Source organism: Python bivittatus, unplaced genomic scaffold, assembly GCF_059951505.1.
Source record: "Python bivittatus isolate LINGU-HERP-01145 unplaced genomic scaffold, Pbiv_v1 ctg000700_np1212, whole genome shotgun sequence".
Classification (NCBI taxonomy): domain Eukaryota; kingdom Metazoa; phylum Chordata; class Lepidosauria; order Squamata; family Pythonidae; genus Python; species Python bivittatus.
In genome coordinates, this window is record NW_028277098.1 from 96,594,216 (window position 1) to 96,608,946 (window position 14,731).

Below are 14,731 nucleotides of genomic sequence, written 5' to 3' on the forward strand. Positions count from 1 at the left end.
AATTGCTGTCAACTAAAATGAGCAGAACTTGCCAGAAATTAACCCTCTAGCACACACATAAATTCTGTCAGCCTCTTCTGTCAACTGATTGCTACTAGACTTTCTATTTTACCTTTCCAAGCAATGGCCAATGACATTTTAAGATGTCCAAATCTGGGTGGAAAAGGTAGGGAGTGGTCTGTTGCAGGGAACAAATGCTGAAAGAAGTGAATATGGCTACGTATAGTGTTTCTGTGCATTTTGTCACATGGAGTGAGACTTGGATATGTCAAGAGATACATAATGTAAGTGAAATGCTAGGGGAATGGTATACTTAAGTGTATGGAACTGATAAGATCTTCGAGAAGGGAGAAGGGAGAAGTTTAAAGAACAAAAAGTAATACATGTCGTAGGGTAAAGATCTGGTGGAAGCAAGGATGGCTTGCAAGAGTGGAAAAGTATGGAGGGGTGCAGTGAATAGTTCTGTCATAAGCTAGATTTAATTATATTTCTCTCTTTTTCTTACCTCACACTTTCATTCCTTTGGCTTTCTATGACTTGCTCCTTTTTAGCACGCTGCATAATCGTGCTTAGCTCCCAAGGGAGTAGCACGATGGGTGTGTACGTATGAGCAATTTTTCAGGATGTGCTGAAAAATTCACATTGCCACTGGCCTTAAAATAATATTTAATCATTTCATCCATGTCTACCTTTGTTGGAGTATTAAAGGGACCGTGGGAGCTGTTCCTGGGCTTCTTAACATCCCTACTTGATTGCATCTGCAGGATCAGCCGAGAAAGCCGGCAGCTGTCAAAGGCCAAACACAATCAGGTTAAAATAAAGGTATTGTGAGGTGTGATGGGAAGCTAATCTATCTGGCATGCGAATCTCCCATTCATTAAACCTTTTGTTCCCTAGATGCCTTTTTACATATGATGCAGCTTTAGAAGGTCCAGCTTCTTCTCTTTGGCTTGGTGGGAATCTGGGGATATGCAGTCCTGACATAACTGTAAAGTACCAGGTTGGGGGAGGGGTTTGAATATGTTGATATCTCATTATTCATATTTTAATTAGGAAATCTGATGCAATCATAGCTATCTTTTTGCACAACCTGGAGCTAAAGTCTCTGGAATGTGTGTGTGTCTGTATGTAAAGATCATCTGTAGAGGATATCTGAAAATGTAAAGGATGCGTGGCAATTATTAAAATTTCAGCAGCTGGAGAGGGGGGAATGTAATATTTTTCTACCTTCCTGTAATTCTTAATGAAAATCTCCTCCAGGTCCTTTATAGTTTTAATATAACTTTGATTTCTTTTAGTAGTTGATCTTGGGTGAAATGAAACCATTGCACCAACCCAGAGACTGGTTGGGACACTAAGGGTCAAACAGTAATAAACTGACATCATTATCCAGTTAGTCTTTCGTTTTGTTTCTGATCACTGATTTAGCTGTCCCAAACATGTTACTTCTAGTTACTACGATGCTGAAATCTGCTGGCAATTTCTCAAAAGTTTTCTTCCCCTGAGAAACAGGCTCATTCCTCTATTTTATTCTCAGGGTGTTTGAGATTTTTTTTTTTTTTTTTGAATTTTTCTTGCTACTCTCTTTGAGCTGATTGTATTGTTGGAAATGCCAAAGGAGGCTATTGCTGGTGGTGTTTTCTTTCAGACCTATTTTCCAACACTTCCACATCTCCTGGACTATTCACATTTCCCAGTCTAAGAAAGTGCATAGAAAGGGCTCTTTCATCATTCTTGGGAGGGGAGGTCTGATAGCCATGTTCAGGTACATAAAAGCAAGCTACAGGGCAAATGGGCAGGAACTAAATTCCATTGCCCCCCAAAACTAGGATCAGAAATAATGGGTAAAAGTTGGAGTTACCCAGATTTCATTTAAATATAAGGAAAAATTTCCTGAGAAGAAGATCTATTCAACAGTAGAACAAATGAGCTATAGGTGGTAGGTAGGTAAATGTGGAGGTTCTGAAGAAGAGGCTGGGTGGCCCCGTCCCATGGCTAGCACGATTGCTTTTCCTGCCTCTTACAGAGGGATGAACCAGATGATCTTTGTGACCCTTCCCAACTCTATAGTTTGATGATTCTATGAATGGAGTCATAGTCAATCAAGAGGCTGCAAACGGCTACAGCAATAATTATATGATAAAAGTCAGGACATTCACACACGTACCTTTGACCACCTTGTAACTGAATAAGTGCAAGAACGCCACGCTGCTCTTGTGAGAATTTCACCCACATTTTCTTCTCCTTGCAGATGACCAAAGCAGGTTGGTTTTCATCCAACTGAATAAGGCAGGTTGGAAAAAATGCAGGAACTCCCCCACCCCCATACTGTAGTATTTCTAAAGCAAATATGAGAACAGAGCATTACTTGGTATCATCCTAATTATTTAAATGGCTGGACTATCCAACTAATTCCCTTCTCTTTTCTTTTTGTCTCAGCAGCAGCATTTGGTAGGAAAAGGTTGCTTCTGTTACAGTGCCCTGCTATAGTTACTTCTGCAGTGTGTGTGCATAATTCCTTCTGGTTTGGACGGTCTCCTTTCTTATTATTATTGGGGGGTGGGAGGAATTTCATCATCCAACGAGATTGCCTTTTTAATGCTGACATGAAACCTGCAACCAAAACCTGCCCCGTTCAAAGTGAGTTGATGTTTTACTGTTGCCTATAAATAATGCTGTTTGAACAGCTCCAGGGAATTCCATTTATCACTTTAGTTGGCACAAAAGCTAGAAGAGAATGAAGGAAGACTCCTAAATGAAGATGAGAAGAAACAACTTGCCTTTTGGGTTATGATTTTCCAGTTACCAGAACGATTCATTTTCTTGGCTTCCACCCTACAAATGTGAAAAATAAACTTTCTTGGGGGAGGCACAGCTCCTGGCAATTGTCAAAAGTCTTCAGCAGTACATTTATGCAGTAATTAAGAAGGCATCACCCACCAGTGATGGTCGTGAACTTAAAATTAGGGAATTCTACTTCAGAGGTGAGTGCAGGTTGTCCAAGAGACAGCAATGTTAATGTCTGAAAAGGGAAACAATTAGGGAGAAAATGTTCACCCAGCAGCTATTTATTCAGGATGATTTCCATAGAGTGAAGACCAGAGTCAAAGGTAAAGTGAATTCTTCTGGATTAACTGCCCTTCATATTCAGGTGCAAAGGAAGAGATCAAACCTCAGCAAAAGAGCCCAGATGTGCAGTCCCTTAAAAAGGCTCAGGTTGCAGGGTTGGAAATCATCTTCAGATGGGAACTGAGAGAGGACCAAGACTATGGCATCCATATTGGGACAACCGTGAGCTTGTCTACATACACTAACTGGAACGGCTCTCTGTAAAACCATGCCTCCAATCCCAGCTCTTGTAGGTGGTCCAGGAAGATATCATGGTTGATGGTGCTGAAAACTGCCAAGAGGTTCTAATAGGATTAGGAACTCTCTCCATTCAGGTGCCAACAAAGGTCATCCACCAGGTCATCCAATGCTTTGTCCATCCTGTACTAGCATTGCCACCCCCTAAACTGATTAGCGGGTTACTCATATCAGTGCCAGACCAGGCATCACACCACTCAAACCCCACCCAACGTTCTCCATACTGAAATGAAGTTACAGCATTGTAGATAGTCTGTATCAACCCCAAAAGGCTATCTAGAACATCAAAGCTACCTCTGATTTGCTGCTTACACATATGTCCTCACTTTATTTCAGGAAACTGCTTCCATGGGTGATTTGATCAAAGCTTTATTGAACTCAAACACTTTACATAACCCTTCTAGATACCTTTGCGAATGTCCAAGACATTTCTGAAAGATTTTCAAAATTTTGATTTTTGTTGGCTTGATGTTATGTCTCTTTCTTGTTCTATAAGGGAATGAGAAAAGTCAACTGTGCCTATTTGACTGGCAAAACAAGAAGTATCTGAATTAGGAACCTGAAACTTTTGCTAATCAGCAGAGACTGTTGAGAGTCTGTCCACTGAGGAATGGAATAACACATTTCGTGGATGCTTTAGCCTTGGCTACTAGGCTACCATCTTCAGTCAGGCATGGAAGAAGATACTGAGATGATAACTGGGTTTGCATTCCATGGCCTTCTGCCACGGATGTGCTAATGGAAGTGAAACATTTATTTCATTCCATTTATTTAGTACCTTTGCAGTCCACCTTTTAATCTTACAAACAATGGTCAATTTGGCTGCCCCCACCAAGACGTTGCCAGAAGGAAAGGTTTTGAAATTGGCATCAGTAAAACAAAGGACTGAATGAGAAGGAAATTCAGTGGATAAAGGCTCCAGTAAAATCAACATGGTCCATAAAGGCATATGTATGCATGACCTTATTAACCCTCTGCTCAAATGCTCAGAAAACAAAATGCTTAAAAACGAGTGGCCGCATTTCAATCTTTCCATTTCATCAGAGGAGCACAACATGTCCTGGCAACACTGAAGCTATATTCAGCTAAGACTATTCTTCAGTGCCCAGCTAGGACCTTACACTTCCTTTACTCCTCTTGAAAGGATCCAGTCTAAATTCCTAAGGGCTAGGTTCCAGGTAGCCCCTTGCATTCCAAATGTAGTGTTAAGGAGGGACGCAGGGTTGCCTAAAGTCGAAACAGGCGCGTGGACCTGTATCACAGCACTTTGTTTGAAGTTCCTGCTCTTTCCCACAGGTTTGAGTTCCTTCCTTATGGAGGACAATTACAGATCAGTATGGTTCAGGACGATCTCACAAAAATGTCAACATCTCAGCTTTTCCAGGGAGGTGTTCCTAATGATGGGTGACGAGCGTACACTCAGTGCATTTAAACAACGTATCAAAGACCTGGAAGCCCAACAGGACCGGTCTGCTCTACCTCAGAACATTTTTCTGAGCAGTCAAGCCCCTTTTTACAAACCAGTGAGATATTTATACCATGTAACTGTTTCCAAATTCTGAAGAGCACTAACTTTAGCATACTTCAATGCTCTCTCCACAGCAGTTTTGGAGGGCCGGTACAAAAAAGTCCCCTTCGAGCTGAGATGGTGCTCCTGTGGACAAGGGGCTGTGGAAACTACAGCTGATGTCCTGAAATACTGTACTCTCTCTAACAGTGTTTCTCAACCTTGGCCACTTTAAGATGGGTGGACTTCAACTCCCAGAATTCCCCAGCCAGCCATGCTGGCTGGGGAATTCTGGGAGTTGAAGTCCACCTATCTTAAAGTCACCAAGGTTGAGAAACACTGCTCTATAAGGACTCAAGGACCCGCCTTATAACTCCTTACCTAGTAAAACACCCGGGAAATTCTGATCTTTTTAATGTACAGTTGTTATCAGATCAGTATGATTCAGTGTCCTTGAACATAGCTAAATTTTGTTATACTGCCTGTAAAATTAGGCAGACTTTTCTTATCCACTGACAACCCCACCAGCGATTGTAATATTTTCTCTTGCTTTGTTTTTACTTTACTTTTATTTTTAATCTGCTTTTGTTTGCAATTCTGGTCAGGGAAAGTGTCTAATAATTACTGGCACTGAGCTGTAATAGATCGGAAACATCTTGGTTCAGAATTTGGATCTTCTGAATGGCATATATGGGGCTTAGAACTGTTGGAGGTGTGAATCAAATGGCATTGACTCTTCAAGTACTTCAAGTACTTCATGATAGTTAAGAATTTACTCTGTGTCCCCTTGCCTACTCTTTGTCCTAGAGGTTGGAAAACCCGGGTCATGTTAGCCTTGTGAGGTAGTCCACACAAGAAGCACAACCAGGAGTACTAACTCCATCTTTATTTTAAGGTTACATTATGTGATGGAATGGAATTATGAAGGCCAGGCTCAGGGAGATAAGTGTTTTCTTAGTTCACCGAAAGAGCGTGGGGACTACAAGAGGATGAGGCTGGCATCTCCCTGAGGAATTCATGGTGTTGTGGCTGGCTGGTTTGGGAGCTGGGGTTTGAGTCTGGGAAGATTGATGTCAGGTTTAGCCCAAGGAACTCCAAGAGACAATGCAAAATCAGTTCAGCTATGTTTATTAGCTACAACCTCTAGCAAGAATCTTCCCAGACTGAAACCCCAGCTCTCAAAGTCATCCAGCCACAACACCGTGAATTCCTCAGGGAGGTGCCGGCCTCATCCTCTTGTAGTTCCCACACTCTTTCGGTGAACTAAGAAAACGCTTATCTCCCTGAGCCTGGCCTTCATAATTCCATTCCATCACACATTAATAGAATCTTGTAAGTCTGAAAGTACCCTTCCTGTCCCTCACTGTTACTCTCCCCAAAACTAGGAAGGTTCCCTTCTGAGATGCTTTCTCCACTCCTCATCTTTTGGACTCAAATTTCATTTATCAGACCATTGTCTAGGCTGGGGGTGTCCCAAGTTCACTTCCTTCTATTGTTCTTCCCAGGCACATGTATGGAGAGCACATACTCATGGACTCTTCTCCTGGTAGGATTGTTCTTAGTTAGATGCTGGGCTTTGGTTACAGATCCAATTTGGTGTAATGGATAAAGGCACCAGGCTAGAAATTGGGAGACTATGAATTCTAGTACTGACTTAGGCACAAAGTCCAAGGGTGACCTTGGGTCAGTCCCTCTCTCTCAGTCCTAGGAAGAAGGCAAGAGTACACCACTTCCAAAATGCTGCCAAGAAAGCTGCGTGGACTTGTCCAGGCAGTTACCAAAAGTCAACACTGACTTGAAGGCACAAACACACACACACACACACACACACACACACACAAGCCTTTGTCTATTCTTTTATAGTACTTTCTGTAAATAAATCATCTTTCTGTGATAGTTATAAAACCTGTTTCACTAATCTTTGTGTGGGGTAAGATTTCTGCTCACATGCATGGACAGAACACTTCAAGAGAACCATGCCTACCCCTGGTAGGTCAACTTTTCTCTTTATTATCTGTCAACAAGAGAAAGCTAGGATATAATTTTTATTGTGCCACTGAATCCATTTACATTAAAAGGTAATTAAAGTCAGAGGGTCATTTAGCAAAAATAGCATCTTCTTACCCAACAGATCCTTATGGGAGTATACATAAGCACAAGTAGTAAAACCCATTTTTGCTCCATATTTTGCTGTTATGTAGGAAAGAAAGATAGATGAATGAATTCTCTCCTTGGCAATATAGATTTGTCAGTCACATTGATTCCCAGCCATTCTGCTCAACAGTGACAGGAAGCACATTTTCCCTAAAAGTTCAGAACAGCAGATTATGGAAGCTTCCTTCATGAAGTGAAAGAAAACAAGCAAAGAAAGATGTCCCCAGTTTCTCCTCCCCCACCGTATTTGTAGGCTATCCAAATGGGAAACAATTTTGCAGAATATTTTAATGGGGAGCAGAGGGAGTCATTAACAAACTGGTGAGCCTCTGAAAATTAAGAATCTTGAACGTCTTCAGAAAATTATTTTTTGAGATGTTTTGTCCCAGTTCATACTGACTGAAATATTACTGTTAGCTGATAGCAGCTAACAGGCATTTTTTTGGACAAATCTCAAATATGAAACTGAACTGGGCAGCAAAGTTTGTGCTCCTTGCTGCAAATGAACTTTTGGGTTAAGAAACACAAGCCGCAAAGAAGGTGATCTGTCAACACTGGTGAATTCTCAACTTGTCAGATTAAAAATGACTAGACTCTACAGCCTCCCCCAACTGAAAACTTCCATTCTCCTTCCTTTTAAATCCCCATTTACAGTCTGGCAAGGGGAAAAGTCTGCAACAATTATTCTCCATCATCTGCAAAGAGAGAAGAAGGGGAAGGGGAAGGGGAAGGAGAAGAAGGAGAAGGAGAAGGGGAAGGGGAAGGGGAAGGAGAAGGAGAAGGAGAAGGAGAAGGAGAAGGAGAAGGAGAAGGAGAAGGAGAAGGAGAAGGAGAAGGAGAAGGAGAAGGAGAACCCCCCCCTTTTCTCTGGTCCCTGGACCCAACACCCCTAAATTGTAGCACTGGGCATCATTCATGCTTTGTATACTGATTATATCAAGGTTGGCAACCTGCAGCCCTTGGACCAGATGTGCCCCTTGAGCCCCCCTTTTATTGCTTTGGAAGCCCTCTTTGATCATGACTGCTGAAAACTGACAGCACCATTTCTCACCCCTTTGAAGTAGGAAACATATAAAAAATTGTGTAAATCCTAAAGTGGGCATATCACTATTAAAAAAGGACCTCCCCCCAAAGCCACGCACACAAGGGTGACATCATGTCATGTACTTGGTGGCTCTCAGCTTCCCAATGTTCGTTATAGTCCTTGGCCAGTGAAAGGTTACCCCTGGAGATCGTGCAATGCCTCCTACACCTGAGATGGGCAAAGGGGGTGGTCCTTCCTCCTCTCCACAGCTGTCAAAATGCAGCTGGTTCTCCTGTCTCCCATTGCCACTGGCACAGCTGGCATAGTTTATTCAGGGGAAGGGTCTTTTATATGGAAGGAGAAGCTTGGTGCAATCAAGAAGCTGACCAGAGGAAGCTGATCCAATTACTTTCCCATCCAATCTGACCTGAAGGGCAATCTTCCCTCTCCACTTTTTGCATCAGAGAGTGTCTTTCCAGCTGGCTATCAATATTGGGATGTTCTAGTATTTGTAGGGCAGAATTAGAAATGATAAAGAAGGCGTAAGGGCTTGAAGCCCGTAATGATACAGATGCAGGGGTGAGAGATTAACCTCTGCTTGCCAGTTCTCCCCTGCAAATCTGTCTAGGTAGAAAGGATTCCAGCTGCAAGGAAAGAAGAACCAAAGGGAGTCATCTAAAGGACAATAGGAAGGCAGAGCGGGATGATGGTCTTTTCCTCACTAGTGATGTTTCCCACAAATACCTCCCCTGGGTTTACGTTAACTGGCAGACAACATTTCTTTAGCAAGCATGCATTTGTCAGATTCATGTGGTACCACTTGAATGGCCTTCTGAAATCTTGGTTAGGAGCAAGGCATGGATGCATTGGACTATGGTACCTGACAGTGGACCCTCTACCTAAGCAAGAGAGAGAGTGGTAGAGTGTTGAGTTCATTCTAGAGGCAGCAAGGAAACAATAACCACTGTAATCTCACATCATTTCCTGCAGTCTTCCTGGTTTCCAGGCTTGATCATTCTCCCTTGTGGGTACAGCTCCAACCCACCCTCTGAGGTTGAATGCAGTAGAATTCTTGTACTACTGCAATGCAGTGATAAGTCTTCACAAAGTGAAGGACATGTGGGCACTGCAGAATGGGCCCAGTTTTCTCAGGAAAGATTAGCAGTTTTTCCTGCATTACTTCCCCCCTCTTCTTCTCCTCCTCCTCCTCCTCCTCCTCCCTCTCCTTCCCATTCCCATTCCCATTCCCATTCTTCTCCTCCTACTCTGCAATTTTGCTACAATTCCTTTATTCCAACACAGAGAAGCCAGCACTAAATAAATGAGATCAGAGCCTCTGGGTGTCAGGAATCCCCTTGAAACATTTAGACATATTACCCACCAAACTTCTTAAACCCCATCAGCCTTGCTAACTACAAGGGAAGGATCAAAGTCCTGGGCTGGATCACTGAGTAGCAGCCACCAGACAGGAATGGAGTTGTTTTAACATCCTGTTCTATTGCTTAAGTACAAATAAACATTTTCCTATATTTTAGAAATATGTGTCAGGCACACTGACAAAACCTAGGTGTGATTTGTAAGCCATGATGTGCATTTTGTTGTGCATGAAGCTGTGACAAGCTGGTATCATCACTGGGAGAAGGTAGAGCTGAATAAGTGAGTAGCCCAAGACAATGATACAGAAGCTGCATTTACTTCCTAACCCCATTTTTTAAGGTTCCAAAGCACCCCCCCCCCCAAAATCATGCTGTTGAAAATCGGTGGCAAAACACCTATTTTCAGCAAGAGGATGGTTATTTTCATTTGTGAAAAATGAAAGGGCAATGACAATAGGAACATCACTCATTAAACAATGAACTCTAGAAAATGGGTGTGGAACGTAAAAAAAGTAAAAATGTGGTCCCCTGGAATGGAAATTTCACTTATTCCTAGTCTTCAAACACTTCTTGTGCTCACTGTGTTCTGATGAACAAACAGTGGAGGGAAACCAGATGACCCCTTGATCTCATCTTTGAACAAGCTGTGCAAAGGGAGTTGTTATTCCCAAATTTAGGTGAGAAGGAGCCAGACAACCACCTCCCTCCCTTATGTATTCAACTGTGCAAGAACAGAACATTCAAACAATCCTCTTGTCCTGGACAGTCTTCTGGGCCCATCAGAGTACTATTCCACCTGAAATCTAAGATTCATCCCAAGTAAAAAAAAAGAAAAACTTATTAGTAGGAAGCTTAGTTCCCCAGTGAAAGCAATGACCCTGAGAAACTGTGGGCTCATCTTCGGGGATGTGTCCAACCAGAACAGCCAACTGTCTGGGTAGCTTTAATCTGGATTTCTGCACCAAAGAGGGGGTTAGGCGAGGTGGTCTCCAAGGCTCCTTCCATCCCTGTGAGTCTATGAAACATTTTGTAGCAGGCATAATCATAAATGTTAGCCATCCTGTTAAAAATTAGCACCAAATGCTTCTCAGTATTAATTCTGGTTACCGTTTTTTTGTTGCTTAATATGTTACGCAAACCCAGTCAGTTTGGTTAGCTTATGGTTCAATGTTTGGGTGAACTTATCAAAAGAGATTAATGCTGTATTCAAGCACGTTGTGTACAGACACAGCCTATGTTGAAAGTGTCTCTACATTCAACAATCCTGTGGCATGTTGGACACCAGCCATTTGCAGATGCTCACCTGGTTCATAATATATTCATTGATTTTACTCTTGGCTGAGGGCAGTGAAGTCTCAGTAGGTGGCAGCACCTGGCTGACTTTGAAAGCTAAGCAGGATCAGATGTAGTCAGTCAATGGATGGGAGACCACCAGGGAATGTCAGGGTTGAGTTCTTGGTGTTTTCAGAACTTGCTTCTCTTCCTGCTGCTCTAATCTTATCTTTATTTTAGTGCATCAAAAAAACAGTGCAAGAGTAGGAGCATGTTTGTCAATCAAACTGACAAGAAAAGCTGTGGTCCTGGCAGGTTGGGTGTGTGTTTGTGATTAGCTAATGTAGTGGGAAAGCATGTGTCCTGCTGTTGTACAAACAGGGGTCTGATACAGCATCTGAGTGCCACTGAAATCCATTGGAGCAGAAAGGTTCTTCATTCTCATGCTTTGCTACAGAATTACTGAAGGAAATGCATATTCTTTAATCTCATTCTCATTTTCCCAGAATTGCTTAGATTGTAAGTCTCCCAAAACAGAGTCTTTTGGTGCGTTGAAAAAACAATGTACATACGAACAGTGTCAAAGAAACATGTATCCTAACTGAAATAGGACATTTTCCAAATTCACTGCAGAATCGGTAGATCCTATGGTCAGCAAAACTGTTCTTTTCCTCTGTTCATGTCTCTTCTCTTTAGCATCGTCTCCCCTCCCATCATGCTGTAATTGAATGAACCCCTAAAGATGTTATTTTGCAAATGTGACATATATACTCAACGCTGATTCCTGTTTTCCCCCCTTTTGCTGAATGTATAAAGGAGTGCTCATGCATTACTGTAGGGTAACGGGGAAAGATGCATGTACCGAAAGAATGGAAAAGTTGTGGGAAATGGTGCATAGAAAGAACTGTGTACAAAGTTGAATGTAAGGCTAATACACAGTTATGGAAGGTTTGTAATGTATCAGTTCTGCTTGAGGGACAGGACAATTTCTGGAGTCCAAACACAAAGAAAAATTCAAGGGAGAATTCCAAGTATCTTCAATTAAAAATAACAGAATAGGAGAAGTTAGAGGAATCCCTTAAGAATGTAGAAGGCCCTCCAATGAAAAGAAAGAGCTACAAAAAAGTGTGTCTTAATTTGGTGAGCCATATTGTTCTAGAGAATTTCTGGAGGGACTACAAACCCATGTTGATTATTATGGTGGAGTTATGGTGTTTTGTGATGTTGGCAAGGAGCTCCAAACTCTGGTTAAAAAATTAACTTCTTAGGTCATTCTTAGGAATGGTAGTCTTCCCAAGGGCTACATAATCTCTGGCACCTTATCAGGGTGTTTAACAAGTGTGATTTGGTAAAGGAAAGAATGTGGGGAAACATTTTTCTCCATTTTTCTCCACATGAGCCTTTACAACTGTCCTTGTTGCTGCAAAGTTAAGGGAAAGGAGAATGTCTTTGGGGGTTGGTAGGTGATAGGAATCTGAGATGAGTGGAGAGGATGTCATTCCTTCTGATTCTTTCACTTCTCTCTTTCCCCCTTCCCTAGGAAACTCTGAAATATCCCAACCTGGAGTGAGATGACCAACTTCTTGTTCTGCACCCCAGAGCAGATCTGGACTTTTTCCTCCAAGCATCAAAATGACTTTATTTCCCCCCTCTTCTCCAGCATTCTTCCTAACTCTGGCCAATGTTCCTCCTCATTTTATTTTTCTTAAAAAGAAAATCTTGTCCCAGTTACATCATGAAGCGCAGTGGCTTCTCCTCCCTCCCCCAAGAAGGTCATTGGGAAGGTGGTGGCTTCCTTTCCTTTGGCCAACATTCTGCCTTCATTTGAGATGTAGATTGTTCTTGGACAGAGAGCAAAGTAGATTGCTGATTCGGCTCGATTTCTCTGCAGCTCTGAATCTCACTGACAGTGCAGCATTGATGACATGCAGAGGAGGTTTCGAGAGCATAAAGGGGGATAGCACTTGGCTGGCTCCCAAGGAAGAGCATCACTGCCCAAATCCTTCAGCCCAACGGTTATACCTCTGTTTGGAGCCATCCTATTCCAAGAGGTGAACCCCTAGCCTCCACAGACCAGAGTTAAGACTGCAGAGCAGTTTCTCCCACTTCAAGCTATTTGCCTACTATTCTAGTCACTGCAGTATTTCTCCCAGATTACGATGAAAAAATAGAAAGCTCACAAACATTAAGGGAAAAAAACAATCAAAGATCAGCCTCATGCAGAGACAAGAAGACCCAGCAAAGGTTGAAAGGAGTGAAGAAATTTAATCATGGTGTTATGATGATGGTGGTGGTGATTATGATGATATCTGTTTTAGATAAGGCTGTCTGTAGTTTTTATTAGGATGCAGGATTTCTGGCCCACATTCCTTCTAGCCAACACATTACACAAGTAATATTATTATCTTGCCCAAGTACCAACATATAATTGACCTCTGCTGATTCCTTTGGAGGCACAGCTTCTGTCCTCTTTAGTTAGCTATTTATTGAGATGCTATCAAATCAGGTTCATCTCCTGGTGGACTGTATGGGCCATCTTGGCCTGTCTTGAATAATAACATGTAGTTCTTCCAAGGACACCCCTGCAATGTCTTTCATACTCTCCATCAACTTTATCTGTTGTCTCCCACTCCTTCTATTTCTCTCCCTCTTTCTAAGGATAATCATATTTTCTAGCCCATTATCCATTCCTCTCTGGAGTATGGAACAAGTTCAAGCAGGCACTGGGCTTGGATAACTGGGTCAGAGGCAAGTGAATGGCACTGTAGGCCTACCAGCTTTCAATGAAAGCAATGTTATGACAAAGAAGGGCAGCAAGATCAGGTAGATGGAGAACCCATTGCAGCCCTGGAGAATGTAAACTCATTGAAACAGTACCAGAACAGGGCTGGAAGGTGGAAAGATTCTAGAAGAAGTAGTTTAGAAGAAGAAAAGTAGGAGGCACCCAGAGAAACAGACCAGGGAGAAAAACAGATGGGACTTAACAGGCTGGTGACTCCCAGGAAAGGCGGAAGAAAGAATGGGTATAGTCCCAAAGTAAGGAACAGGTACCTTGAAGAATGGGGGTGGGGGTGGGGGATAATACCTGCTGGTATCAATGACTGCCTCATAATTATCCCTTGATACCTCTAGCATTCTGTGCTGCATTGAACTTTATTTTTCCAATATTCTTTTATTATTTTTAAATGCAATTAATTAAAATGCACCAGAATCTAGCAATACTGTTATTTACAGAAATGTCTATAGGCTGCACAAAGGCTTTTTCAAGGAAGCAGGTGAAGGAAAGGTGGACGTGAGAGTGTCACTGAGTAGTTGGTTTGGAAGGGTGCCCACCTGCCCAGAAAAAAAGATAAAAGCATATTGAGCTGGTACAGAGCATCTATGCAGGGTACAGCAGGTAGGAAGAAGCAATTTCCCCAGTTTATTTGGGATGGTGGACATTTTGTGCATAGACAAGCCCTGCCATGGCAGACGTATTGTGAGTGCATTCACAGCACACCTGCAAAATTCTGAATCTCTTCATTGGCCCAAAGGGATTGTTGACCTTGGCTGAAGAGGAAGAGGAAAGCCCACTAAAAGAGGTCCTGGGAATGGAAAAAGGAAGAAGAAAGAAAAGAAGGGTCTGGTTAGCATGGTCTAAATGTTTTGCTGCCTGAGTTGAAGGAAATGATGTTGCCCCTTCCTCATTCCATGTACAGAAGTGAAACGGCATGGCAGTTGACTATTACTTGAACCCTAGTGGAAGGATGGCATCTCCCCCCATGCTTAAAAGCAGCATAATGCAAACCATGAGGTACTCACAGTTTGGTCCTGCCTAATGGAAAGGCTGGCCTTGCTTACAAGCAAGCTTCTCATAATGCCTTTCTCTTGGACCACTTCAATCATAAGGGACTCTGTTTGAGTCCACTGGCCTTCTGACTTACTTACACCCGGATCATCGCTTGGTCTCCTGATTCTCTTGGTGCAGTCTTGCTTAACCATGGCATCTTCTGTTGGACAACCAAACTCCTGCACCTCAATCTTACAGTAGGA

The 14,731-nt window shown here is 42.5% G+C and overlaps 1 long non-coding RNA gene across 1 annotated transcript in view; it reads left to right on the forward strand.

Moving 5' to 3' along the window:
• The window catches only part of LOC107326494 (uncharacterized), a 138,131-nt gene extending 124,457 nt beyond the window's left edge, over positions 1–13,674 (forward strand). The window contains exon 9 of the long non-coding RNA XR_015798501.1: positions 12,240–13,674. This is a non-coding gene — a long non-coding RNA (uncharacterized LOC107326494). The remainder of the gene's footprint in view (positions 1–12,239) is intronic.
• The last annotated feature ends 1,057 nt before the right edge of the window (positions 13,675–14,731 follow it).